At 43.6% G+C, this 14,304-nt stretch overlaps 1 protein-coding gene across 3 annotated transcripts in view; it reads left to right on the top strand.

Moving 5' to 3' along the window:
* The window catches only part of LOC146194380 (sulfotransferase 2A8-like), a 51,489-nt gene that overhangs the window by 11,060 nt on the left and 26,125 nt on the right, over positions 1–14,304 (top strand). The gene's annotated exons all lie outside the window — the stretch shown is intronic.

The raw sequence follows: 14,304 nt of genomic DNA, 5'->3' as shown, positions 1-14,304 counted from the left end.
GCACGAATGTCGGGGGTTTTGCGACTGAACGAAAGGTTTTTGGGGTAAATAAGATGCTGCACACATTTTGTTGAAACTCTGCACGCACTTTTTGCTCCAATGTGTATTTTATATTTTAACTTTGGAAGCATCTCTTCTCATTGATGGATGTTCTCAAGCACGATGTTTTCAACCACCAAGGCCGCCTTTTTGTACCCGGCCCTTAGTAAAACATGACAACCATAGGCTGCTTTGGAGCAAATGTTATTAATTCGTTCTTTCCAGTGCATATCAGACGCGAACAGGACACCAAGATACTTGCATTGGGGATGCCGGAGCAGATTCGTGTTTTCGGTAGTTAGAGATGTGTGTTCGTATTTCATGTTCTTTCTGCAACAGGGAAACAGGGTGTACTTTATTTTCTCAGCATTACGAGTTAGCCTATTACTTTTAAGCCACTGTAAAACTACACTGTCTATTTCAGTGTGTAGGACAGAAGCAAACATTGAATTGTACAAAACCAGTTTTACGTTACGAACAGCATTACTTCCCCAAAACAAATAACTCGAAACAGAAAGTTTGTTAGTGTAAAGATACCGAACGTACTCTCACAAAACATTCAAGGTTGGATACGAAACGTCTTTTTAGACATCTGCAACTCAGTTTTACACTCATATCTGAATTCTGTATGCGTGGAGTACTACTCTGCAAGGCCATCGTACGTAATACTACTAGATTCCGAGCACGAACTTCGGTTCCGACCATCAGCTGGCGAGTAGCCTCTCCTTTACATAGTGTGCACGCAGAAATCAAGGCACCCTCCCTCGAGGACGAAGAGCAGTATTTACATGCTCATGCATACACCGAAACTTGTATGTTACCCCGTTGTTTCAAAATGCACATCCAAATAACTGCCCATTAACAGACATTAGTAGCTCAAACCTTTTTTACCCCGCTTTCAGGATAAATGCAAGGAATTAAGAATGTGAAACGTCCTTCCAGAAATTGCCGCAAGGCTTATGCGTTGTCACCATTGTTCGGCCTCATCATTGTGTTTTATTTCACATTTACTCACTTTCACAGTGAAAAAAACACCAGACGAAAGCATACCGCAAGAATTCCTGACTACCTTAACCACTCCTCCACGAAGGATTCCTAGCTGTTTAAAAATGCGCAGGTTAATGAGGTCCCCATAACACACAGCGCACTTGGCCTGTTTATCCGGCTAGCTGTTGCGTCTTCTTCTGTGTCGCCGACTACATGACGGCACGCAGAGAACGAAAACACAAACACAAGGAATAGAAAGGAATAAACAGGCCACAAAGTGCGCTGTGTTGTGTTATGGAACTCCAAAGCCAACTCTCGCAACCTTTTAACGCAGGAATGCATTTAGCGGCTGCATTTTCAGTTTTCATTGTTTGTCACGGTTCCGTCCATGAAGGCAGATGGACATACCGACAAGCAACGGTTACTATCAGAGGAGTTCCAGAAATTCTCGAGTGTTGTTGTTTGAAGCAACACTTCCTACAACAACTCACGACAATTTCGAGATCAACATACCAGACAGAGTGAGTAGGGCAATGGTGACACGCGGTTAAAGAAATGTCTGGACATTGTGCAGATGCTCTTATACGTTGTCAAGTGCACCATGTGACGTCACCATCGAAAGCTTTCCTGTCGTGTCGTCATTCTGCCAGAAGACTCTTACCCGTGCATAGCCTGACTGCCCTATCGTGCCTGTGTGCTTTGATTTGCTCGAAGAATCAACGGCCTGCATCCCGTGGAACACTCACTGGTAGTGCACGCGCCATCGATACCTGCACGCAATCATTCAATTATTTAAAACGGCGCTCGGTGGTGCGCTCGTCAATGAGCTGGGCAATGGCGACATGATGTTAAAGCGTTGTCTCTACAGTGCGCAGGTATGTTATTTCGACAATCCTCGATGCTTTAAATCCGACAACCGAGCATTACTGCTTTTCATCTGCCCATGAGACGCGGCTTATTTATGTTTGAATACTTTGTGCTGTATCAGTCACCTTTTGTTGAGCGGAGATATGGAGCTTAATCTTGGACTTCCCAGACCAGACCCCTCCAAAAACCCTGGTAATTCATCAAAAATCAATGAGTCTAATAAGACTCAATCCCTACGCTCAACGCACTCTAGTGCGGCCGCTCAACATTCGGCTACTGCGGCATGTTCAACAGAAAATGCTGACATTGTCACCATTCTTACTGAAATTCTTGAACGGCAAAAGCAGGCGATTGAGGACATTGGCCAAATTAAGTCAATCCAAGCTTGCGTTAACTCCCGTTTTGATGCGCGTGAAACCCGTGTGGCAGCGCTTTAATCGCTAATAATTCCTGGCTCCGCTGGACAGGCCGCCATTGGAAACTGACCCTGGAAACGTTTAACGCTAGAACCCTAGCTAGTGAAGCTAGTTTAGCAGTGCTGTTAGAGGAATTAGAGGGCATGAAATGGGATGGCATAGGGTTTAGTGAGGTTAGGAGGCCGGATGAGGCATATACTGTACTGAAGGATGGGCATGTACTGTGTTATCGAGGTTTACCGGAGAGGCGGAACAAGGAGTAGGTTTCCTTGTCAATAAGTATATATCGGGTAATATACATGAATTCTATCGTACTAATGTGAGGGTGGCAGGCATCGTAATTAGGCTTAATAAGCGGTCTAAGCTGAAGGTTGTACAGGCCTATGCACCTACATGTAGTTATGATGACCAGGCAGTTCAAAGCTTCTACGAAGATGTAGAATCGGCAATGCGAAAAGTAAAGACGCAGTATACTGTACTAATGGGCGACTTCAATGCCAAGGTAGGGAAAAAACAGGCAGGAGACCAGGCAGTAGGTGACTATGGCATTGGTTCTTGGAATAGCAGGGGTGAGTTACTAGTTCAGTTTGCAGAGCGCGATAACTTACGAATCATGAATACCTTCTTCAGCAAGAGGAAGAACCGGAAATTGGCATGTAAAAGTGCTAACGGGGAGACTAAAAATGAAATATACTTCATACTGTGCTCAATACCCGCCATTATGCAAGATGTAGAGGTAATCGGGAAAGTGCGATGCACTGACCACAGGATGGTGAGGTCCCGAATTAGCCCAAATCTGAAGAAGGAACGCAACAGATTAGTAAGAAAGAAATCCATCAACGAATTGCGGGAGGGGGAGGGCAGAAGAGTTTAGGATCTCGCTACTAAATAGATATTCAGCTCTAACTGAGAATGGCGACATTACCTTAGAAAAAATGGACAATAATTTCAGAGATATCATCACTGAGTGTGTGGTAGAAGTAGGCGGTCGGATAGTTAGAGAAGATACAGGTAAGCTGTCTAAGGAGGCGAAAGACTTGATTAAGAAACGACAGAGTATCGAAGCTTCTAATCTAAGAGACCAGATAGAATTGGCAGAGATATCAAAGCTATTCAATATGCGCAAAGTGGCCGATATAAGGGAGTATAACATGGAGAAAATTGAGCATGCTGTAAAGAACGGGGTAAGCCTTAGAGCAGTGAAGAAGAAATTGGGCATAAGCAAAAACCAGATATATGCGATAAGGGACAAGGAGGGCAACGTCATCACGAATATGGACAAGATAGTCATAGTAGCCGAGGAGTTCTATACAGATCTCTACAGTAGCCAAAGTAGTCAGGACCGTAATGAGATTGGCGGTAGGGTAAAACAATCAGACGTTCGATCCACCAGTGACGAAGGATGAGGTTAAGAAAGCAATAGAAACTATGAAAAGGGGAAAAGCAGCTGGAGAGTATCAGATAACTATAGATTTGTTGAAGGACAACCCAGAGGGCTATGGAACGAAAAGTGGTAGGGGTAACATTAAGAAACAGGAAGCGTGCAGAGTTGGTCAGTGAAATAACTCGAGTTACCGACATTCTAGTGGGAATTAAGAAAATATGGCATGGGCAGGACATGTAGTGCGAAAAGAGGATAACCGATGGTCGCTTAGGGTAACAAACAGGATTCCAAGAGAAGGAAAGCGTAGCAGGGGGCGGCAGAAAGTTAGGTGGGTGGATGAGGTGAAGAAGTTCGCAGGGGTCAAGTAGATGCAGCTAGCACAGAACCGGGTTAATTGGAGAAATATAGGAGAGGCCTTTGCCCTGCAGTGGGTAAAGCCAAGCTGATGATGGTGATGACCTTTCAATAACAGACACAATGGCCGATGAATTTCAAGAATTTGTGGCACCAAGTTCTACTTATGGTGTCAAAGCGTTGGTGAGTTGTTTTGAATCCTAGGTTAAATAATGTATTCAGTGTTCCTGTCAAGACAAAGAACATCAAACTTGCCTGGATGACGCGAGACCTAACACGGCGTGTACAGAGGCTATGGCGCAGCAGGCGGTCAAATAGTCAGGCCTTCATAGCACGTTTCAATAAAGTCAAAGAGGAGCTTCGACTCAAAATAATATTTGCTAAAAATTTCTTCTGTCGTGTGCAGCTTCAAGACCGGCTGAAAACTAACCCACGTAAATCTTGGCCTTAGGTTTTACCAAGTGATACGACAGTATACTTCAATGGTGATTAACAATGATTATACTAATGATCCATTTCTCATATCATGTGCATTTAATGAGTATTTGCACTCCGTTTCTTTTTAATGGCAATAATATCATCCAGCCAGTTACCATCGCTCGTAGCGACGTGTCCATCACTAACATTAACGTTACCGAAGAAGGCCTTTTAAATTTAATATTGAAACTCGACATTAGTCTGCTGGTGTGGACGGCATTCCGAATTTATTTCTGGACCTGCCGTTACCTTACTATTATATTTCGCAAGTGCCTCGAAACCTCCACAGCTCCCTCATCCTGGAAAATGTCTCAAGTTGTTTCTTTATACAAGGCCGGTGACAAACACAATATGTATAATTATAGGCCCATTTCTTTAACCTCTCATTTGTGTAAAATTTTATAACAGATTATTTACAGACAGATTATGGGATACCTTGAGTCGCATCAATTGCTACATTATGTTCAGCATGGTTTCAGACACGGATTCAGCACCCTGACACAGCTAAGTGAATGAACACATGACATTTGTGCTAATCTGGACGCGAGCAATAAAATATACGGAACCTTCATTGACTCGGCCTCGGCGGCCGCTTTGGGATGGAGGCGCAAAGCAAGGCGCCCGTGTGCTGTGCGATGTCCGTGAACGTTAAAGAACCCCAGGTGGTCGAAATATTTGGAGTCCTCCACTACGGCGTCTCTCATAGCCTGAGTCGCTTTGGGACGTTAAACCCAACAAACCAAACCAAACCGAAGGCATTCGATACAGTGATTCACTGTATCGAATAATTTGCCTCAGAGCATAACTTCCAAATTATGTTTGTATGCTGATGACTGCGCATTATGTCACAAAATTTCCTTTTTTGATGGCCATTTACGGCTTCAAAAATCATTTTCTGACTTTAGCTCTTGGTGCAATACCTGGCAAATGACAGTTAATATCCGTAAAACCGTCGTTATGATTTTCGCAGCAGGACGTCGACTTCCGTTTTTTCCTACAAAGTAAACATTCCTGACAGCGTTAATGAATACAAATACCTTGGTCTCGTTTTCACTCCTAGTATATCTTGGTCCAAACACATAGATTTAATAACGTCAAAGGCACTGCAAACGTTTGGCTACATTCGCCGCACATTAACCTCAGCCAAAAGAGATACTAAACTACTAATGAATAAATCACTTACCCGGCCGCTACTGGCATATGCTTCTCCTGTTTGGAATCCCTACAAACATAAAAATCAAGTCGAGGCCATTTATAAACTTCATATGACGCAGTTTTGATAAGACTTTTTCACCTTCTGCAACACTTTCTTCACTGGGTTTGCAAACACTCTCAAATTGCCGATCCACGGAATCACTGAAATTACCGCATTGTATTATTAACTCCGCTTTCTGGACTTCTTTGGATAGGTACCTAGCGTACTCGCAGGACTTCATCCTAGAAAATCAGTAACACCATTAGTTCTTGATGTCGTACATGATATAAGGAGCCAAGATGAAATTAGTGTCAACAAAAGCAGGTGTGTGTGTGTGGTGCATAAGCAGAGCGCAAAGAAATACAGAGAAAAATGTTCAGCAGAGGCTTATGAAATTTGTCTAATAGGTTCACTGTAGGCTTAATGGAACCACAAAATAAATATAAAAAATATATAGGAACGTTTATGATAAACAAATGATAATCATGTGCACACCATGAACGTCCAAAATAAGTTATTTTATTGCGCGTCCGCACGGAGAACACAGACAAGCACTAAAACATTTTACGTGGTCCTAATGTGAGCCCATTCGGTTTCATCCAGCATTGTTTTAAAAGGAAAATGCTCTTACTAATCTCTTCAATATATTTAGGTTTTAAAGATATGTCCAGTACAAAATATAGGTTTGAAATAATTACAATCCTTAAATAAACAGAAACAGAGCAGAACAGAAGCCTTGTGTTTAGCGCATAATAGCGGTAGTTTTTTATGCGTTAATAAACCCAACCCAACTCAACAAAGGCCCCTCTGTGGTGCTCGGGTGCTGCATTACTGCATCCAAGTACGCTGGATCAGACTGCAGCCACGGAGGCCGCTTTTCGATACCCGCGAAACTCAAAGGTGTGCTGTGCGACGTCAGTGCACGTAAATATTCCTTGGTGGTCGAAATTTAGGGAGCATATTGTGAATCGCTTTGGACGTCGGACCCCACCTTTAGCGTTGTGTTGGTTTATGGATTTACCATAAACCAACAAAAACCCAAGATGAACAGGCAATGTACGCCTCAGATGCATAGAGCAGGTCACATGCTTTCGTTACAACACTAACAATACCGCCGCTTAACTCGCCAACCAGCCATTAGCAGCTGCGCCATAAAACGAAGTTAAACGGTCCCAGAAAAGGGCCTTAAATTGCCGCTCAGATGCTCGCATTCTGTAAAGCATATGTCAATTGTGAGTCTACGTATGCCACTTACAAGTCCTCAGAAATGAGCAGATAATTTATAGTGTCATTTGATATTTCCAGGCCTCGCGGTGACCACTGGCACATGTATTGTGCGCGAATTACGCCCCTGAGCATAATAAGGTACGCGTGACGTCGCCAGGAAGAGGCTCGCATTGGCTCACCAAACACTGCAGCGAAAAAGGCGTGCTGCACGCCGCGCAGGGGCCCGCAGCTTGTAAAGATTATTTTCCATTCACGTCTCTACTGTCAAGCTGCGGAGGTGGAGGAAGCGGCAGAAAGGGTACGTCACGCCCTGTTAATAAGGGAGTAATTATTCACTATCGTCCAGCCAAGCGTATAGTTATATAGCTACAAAGTATAGGTATGCAGCTTTTTCAGAAACTTCGTAGTTAAAGAAAAATTCGTCCTGGTCCGGGGATCAAACCTGGCACCACCGCCTTTCCGGGGCAGTCGCTACGAAGTTTCTGAAAAGGTACTAAGCTTTACTAAGCTTTCCTATGTAGCCGCATCACTGCGCTTAGGTGGACTTCAATGGGTAATTACTTTCTTATTATAAATCTACACCAGCTGGAGGATTCAATTAAAATATTCCATCAAGCCCTGTTGTCATCGTAACTGGACTGTTCGACAACGGCCTCTTCTGTGTTTTTCTGGTTCGGTCTGATTCATGAGGAGAGAGCAAAAGCCCGGGGGCTGTTATCGGCCCAGGGGCCGATATATCTATTGCTCGACATATGTTTGATCGGTTGTGTAGCCTGTGGCCCATCCGCTTAATGTTCGTTGTTTTGCGTAATCAGGCGAAACTGACAGTTTTAAATGTTTAAATGTTCTAGAAGCGAATGTGAGGGAAGTTCAAGCATCGAGTCTCCCATCAAAAGGACAACAAAGCTCACCCTGGATCTAAATACGGCTTCTTTTATGGCATTGATGGAGCCTGTTAAACTGACGGGAGCGACACGAGCGTAGCATCAAAATCCCGATTATCCTGTCACCAATGGCTTCCACAATGATGGAAACCGCTTGCGAGAGGGAGGCAGAGCTGAGAAGGTAAGGAATTCGCCTTTTTCACAAGGCCGCTCTGCGCGTGCGCGCCTCTCCCATGGTTGAAAACAAACCACCAGCCCAAGCTGCACATGCGCAGTTCCTAACCTCCGCGATCGGCGCAGCCATAACTGATCTCGGAGGATATGTGTAGTTAAACTTAGTGACAGGAATATGCGACAGATGGCGGTAGCTGTCCAGAACACCTGTCATAAAGATTAGGTGGAAAGGCGGTAGAGCAGCGCCTCCCCGGTTTGATGTATGCAGACGATATTGTGCTGCTAGCTGAGAGTCTGGAATAATTGCAAACTCTAGTTAAGTATTGCCGAGACGAAGGGGACACTCTAGGCTTCAGTTTCAGCGCAGTTAAGTCGGGTCTGATGATTTTCAACAGCTCAACTGATCAGGGTCTTAAAATACAAGGCCATGAAATACCTAGAGTAGCTGAATATAAATATCCTGGGGTATGGGTAAACGAAGGATTGGCATACATTGGAAAGCATGAGCAATCACTTAAGGCCAAAGGGCGAAGGAATGCCGGGATAATGAAGCATAGGGCAATGTGGGGATACAATAGGTATGAGGTTTTGAGGGGTATTTGGAAAGGAATTATGGTGCCCGGACTTACTTTCGAAAATGCGGTTTTGTGCCTAAAATCAGAGGTACAGTCGACATTAGAAATAAATCAGAGATCCGTTGGACGATTAGCACTAGATGCCCACAGCAAAACCACAAATGAGGTGGTACAGGGAGATATGGGCTGGGCATCTTTCGAACTACGGGAAGCTCATAGTAAAATATTATATGAGGAACGCCTGTGGAAATTGAACAGTAACAGATGGGCAGCTAAAGTATTTAAATACCTGTACTTAAAAAGCGTTGACTCACAATGGAGGAAAAGAACTAGGAAACTAACTAGTAAGTATGCTAGTAACAAGGACGGAGAAATAAAGAGCATTAAGCAACAGGTGAAAAACACAGAAGGTAAAAATAGGATAAATTCAATTGAAAAGAAACAGAGTGTGGAATTATACCGTAAGTGGAAAATGCAGATCAGGAAGGAAGATTTCTTTATAACTCAAGAGACAGTGCCCTACTTTTTGAAGCTAGATCAGGGTGCCTTAGAACACACAGCTACAAAAAGAAATTTAACAATGGAGATGACGCATGTGCTGTATGTGGTAATTCCAGTGAAGCAATTGACCATATTATACTCGAATGTAATGGTATCCATCCGGAAGTTGATGCAGGCGCAATCACTGTTCCTGAAGATCTGAGGTTTAGAGATAACAGTGGCCGGGTGAATAAACCGCCGGTGGAAACTAGCAAAAAATGACTGGAAGATTGGTGGCTTAAAAGCAGAGAAGTGACATAATGTTAGTAATGTAGGAACAAAAATTTAATAAATAGAAGTATGGTTTAGTTAACCATTCTAAATCAATAATTAGGATATATGGAGAAAAATGAGCATGATAGCTACTGCTACCACCCCGTTTCAAAGGGGACGCTCCTATATTCCATCCATCCATCCATCCATCCATCCACACACCATCATTTCTCTGGCGCCAAGGTCGTTTTCAACCAGTAGCAGACGAATTTTCAACCCCTCCCAGAAGGTGCACATTTTGTGAACAAGGCGGATTGGGTCGATACCACTTCGCCAATCGCACTGCAGCCATCCCATCTAAAACGAGCCAATGTGGCTCTCAAGTATCTCAGATTTTTCTGCGAACAATGCACGTTCTTTTTCATGCAAAGAGGATCGATGTCAAATATATTCTCTCTGAAAAAAACTTTTTGACTGCTCGCGCACGTTTGAATTTGAGACAAACTGTCAACCATGTCATTCGGAAAGGAATACTAAAATGTTAGTTCTTCGAAAGGTATTAATGGGAACGTCGTTGGCAGTGGCATTAAGCACGGGATCCGCAGGGTTCCTTTCCGCACTGGGTGAAAAGGTCACCATTGTTCACTGTAGTGCACTTTTCGGATAGGTTAAAACAAGGACACCTCAACAAAATAAATTCGAGGGTGATAAATTGCCATAAAGTACGTGATCCATTTCAATAACTTCAACAAAGTTCAAATTATTGAAACGTTTCATAAGCATCTAATTATTTTCCTCGGCGAGCATAATGTACTAGCAGACGTTCAGCATGGGTTTAGACGTGGATACTGAACATGCACTCACCTAGCCAAACAGTTCATGATTTCGCAACAACAGTCGGTGAATATAAAAAGAAATGTATTTTGACGTGGTACTTGCAAGGTCGTAGGCACAATGTAGGAGACGTAAATTTAACTGGAATAAATTTTTTATTGGGCTCACCCGATAAATAACTAAGCAATTCGGCGGCGCGGCGATAACAGGGCTCGGCGTGCGTCGAACTACGAATTCTCGGAGAGTTCAACAGCTCGCAATTTAAACTCGGTGAGGAACCATTGCGGAAGGAACCTGGAAAAGTTTGGAACAATAGCTGTGCTTGCTGCGATCACGGAAAAATCTCGGCGCATCTCGAGCTACACAGAAAGTGATAAAGCCGCATTCTGCGACAACGAGCATGAACAAGATCCATGGTTGACAGCGTTTACCCACACGGACAGGGTAAAGGACACACAAAGTATGATGACACAGGCGCTGAACTTGAATATTTTTTCTTTATTGCATGAATTGGCACAAATACATCAGTAAAAAATCGTGATTGTCATGCCCCTTGGCTGACAACCGTCTCTAATGGACTTTCATTACCACAAGTTCGCCCATCAGAATCAAGACCTCATCCGCAGCGTCTTGCTGCTTCAAGATTTCTTTTAGTTTATACACTTGTTCAACAATATAATGACATACAGATCGTGCATCCACATCACAATGTCTATAAGCCATCCTACTCCTCCAAATACTGTGAAGGCCCAATAGCATGATTAGGTCACACTGAAAATCATCATTAACAGTTGTCAAGTACCGAATTCGACGTGGCGTCAATGGCAGGTCTTTTTTCAGGGTCCTTTAATTGCAACACATCTCTGTAAAACAGCGCATCCAAACAATCCAGGAACACGTGCTCTACTGTTGCTCTACTGTTTCAGGTTTCCTACATAGTAGACAGTTTGAACCCCAAAGAACAAAAAGGCCCTTTTCCTCCATCCACATTTGGACTGCGAAGGTTCCTGCATGCAGTTTAAAAACAAATGTTTTTACGCCCGGTGCAACAGTCATGTTTTTAACTCGCTTCAGCACGTCTTTCCATGTGCCTTCACAATATAAGGTTCTGTACAATGGAGCTGGGAACAATTGTGCAATAAGATCCTTGTACAGCCGCTTAGACGTTACTGTCGGTAAATACTCTGCAGAGTACCGCACGCGCAAAAACCTGAACGACCATACTACTTCTCGCGGGAAGCGCGACACAGTGTATCCCCGAGCAGAGCACGCAGAGACTATAAGCTCTGAAATTGCACTGGATAGCATGGTTTGCATAAATGTTCTCAGGAATGCATCTTTTTGGTCACGTAGGAAACAAAACCTTAAAACCATCTGCCGCACATAAAGATGCATTAGAGACAACCCTCCGTCTTTTACTCGCCGAAAGAGAATGTCTCTGCTAATTCGTTCCCAGTTGGACGACCAAATAAAGACCGCCACGACACGATGGAACATTTGGATATTGATTCACGCGCAGTGCAATACTTGAATTAAATACATTATTCTTGCCGCCAAAAAAGTATTGCATACAGTCGCACAGGCGAAAATAGAGAGGTTGCGTCCCATCCATCCTTTCGTCCTTTCCCGTATTTCTTCCGCTTTTTCATTCCAGTAATGCGTTTTTTCCCTGTATTTGTCCAAAGGGACTCACAAATAAACTCCGGGCTTTGTAGCCCCCCCCCCCCCCCCCCATCTTCACAGAAAATTTCCAGTTCCTCTTCCCATTCCCCGTGCCAGACTCAGAGACATTTCTTTAAATTAACAGCACTGCCTGCAAAACCTTTGTGTTACTTTCAAAGCTTCCGAAACGCTTTCGCGGTCTTCACAGAAAAGCGCCACATCATCAGCGCATGCCAATATTCGCACTTCACATGCTCCCATCTTAAAACCACAAATGTATTTGTTAGCAGTTACCATTCTACAGAATGGTTTCAAATATATAGCTAAGAGGAGAGGAGACAGTGGACATCCCTGCGGCGCAGATGCTCTTACATCAAGTCTTTCAGATAATGCTTTGTTAATTATAAGGCGTGTAGAACAACATGCATTAGCCATTTTAACTCCTTTCAATTAAACGGCACCAATTCTAATATGTTCCAACTAACAGCACAATATTTCGTGAGACACGATCAAATGCTTTTTCAAAGTCAGCTTGAACCAGGGCCACTCTCCTGTTTAGAGCATCGCAGCACTCGAGCACACTGCGCGGTACAGGAATATTATTAAATATGCTTCCGGTCTTTATTCCACACGTTTTATGATGTTCAACAATATCTTTTATAATGTACTGCGATCTCTTAGCGAACACATTCTTCAGAACTTTATAATCAACATTTGGTAACGTGATCGGTCTGTAGCTTGTAACTTTTAAAAGCATGGCTGGGTCATCTGTTTTGGGAACCAAGGCCGTATGCGCGTCGCTAAATGATGGTGACAGATACCCCCCATTAAAGCACTCCTTGAAAATCCTATAGAGCATAGTAGATAACTTACTTTTCAGGCTCTTGTAAAAGGCCGCACTCGAACCATCTGGTGCCGGGGACTTTCCGACGTTCAATTCATCAATGACTTTTTCTATTTTCTTCACACTTATTTCGTTCTCAAACTCTTCATTGACTTCTTTTCATAATATTGGCTTCAGAGGCAAAACGTTATCTCTAAACCCTTCTTCACTTGGTGCTTTGCTCTCAAACAGCTGAGGGTAATGCTCCACTAAGGCGCTCGTAATTGCGTTTTGATCATCATGCCTCTGTTGTATTCGATAACCGTTATCTCGTTCTCGTGCGCATATCGCTTTTCATCAGCGGGGGCACGTTTTGTTGCTGTTCCGCCACCGAGCCATTTTTCCGTGCGCGATCTTATCGCAGCGCCTCTGTACTTCTAGGCGTCCAAAGCTTCTAGCCTAACTTTGATGCCTTTTACATCATACAAGAACTGCTCGGCATTTGTTCTTCACGCCCTAAATTTTTTAAAAGCTCTTGCAGTTACTTTTCTTCTTTCTTTTCCTCATACTTAATATTGGAAGAGCGCTCAATGGCATTCATTTTCACCTCCTGTTTAAAACGTTGCCAGGATTCAATACAGCTTGTTTCGCTCTCATCAAAAATATTCATGCTTTCCTTAACGTTTCTTAAAAATAGTTAGTCTTCTGTAAGCCTCGAGCTTATTTTCCATAAGTCCCAGTTCAGTTTTTATTTACACTGCTTCGCTCCGCCCAGCGTGACCGTAACTAAGCAATGGTCACTAAATGACACTTGCTTCACTTCACAATGTTCACAGGAAGGCGAAAACTGCGGCGACACATATATTCTGTCAAGTCGCGCGTGACTACTACCTTGAAAATGTGTGAAGTGCACAAGTTTCTCACCATTCACCAGGTCTGTTACGTCCTCTAAGCTGCACTCATTGAGGACACACTTCAGCAATTTGGCACTTTGGTCTTTTCCAACATTTCTATTCGAACGATCCTTAGGGTCTGGAACAGAGTTGAAATCTCCCAAAAATACAAGCATACGACTGCATTCAAGGAAAGATACCAACTGCTAAAAACAATTGCGCTGCTCTATTTCCGTCGTTTGTGCATCCAGGACCACCACCCTCATCGCACAGGTTTCGTACTTGATGTCGCACAGATGAAACGCCCCCTTGCACAAGTTATTTACTTGCTCCACTGCTATGCCTACGCTTTACCTCAGGAAATAGACAGCAACCTGCCGACAAACCAACCGCATGGCTTACGCAAACATTGAAGCGTGACCGAAAACCAAACACCATTTTATCTGTTTGGTGCTCATCCTCAACTTTGTTTCTTGTATGGCTACGATGTCTAAATCTAGTTCGCTCAACAAACGCTTCAACTCCACTTGCTTCAGTCTCGAGGCGAGCCCTTGGACGTTTAGAATGCCAACCTTTAGCAGTTTTTTCCAATACACCATACTCTAGCCACAGCTAACGAATGATGACTAAGGACTCACTGTCTCAGTCTCTCGGCGAGAGTGAGCGACGAGGACCGCAACGAGATTGGCGACAAAGCTAACTTGCCCTTCTTAGAGCCCTCCACCCTCCACTGCTTTTCTAGTCGACGCCGTTCCCGTTC

The sequence above is a fragment of the Amblyomma maculatum genome, chromosome 3 (genome assembly GCF_055883805.1).
Source record: "Amblyomma maculatum isolate TAMU_Amacu chromosome 3, ASM5588380v1, whole genome shotgun sequence".
NCBI classification, from domain to species: Eukaryota; Metazoa; Arthropoda; class Arachnida; order Ixodida; family Ixodidae; genus Amblyomma; species Amblyomma maculatum.
Note: the sequence above shows the minus strand (reverse complement) of the source record. Positions and strands in the feature narration are given on the sequence as shown.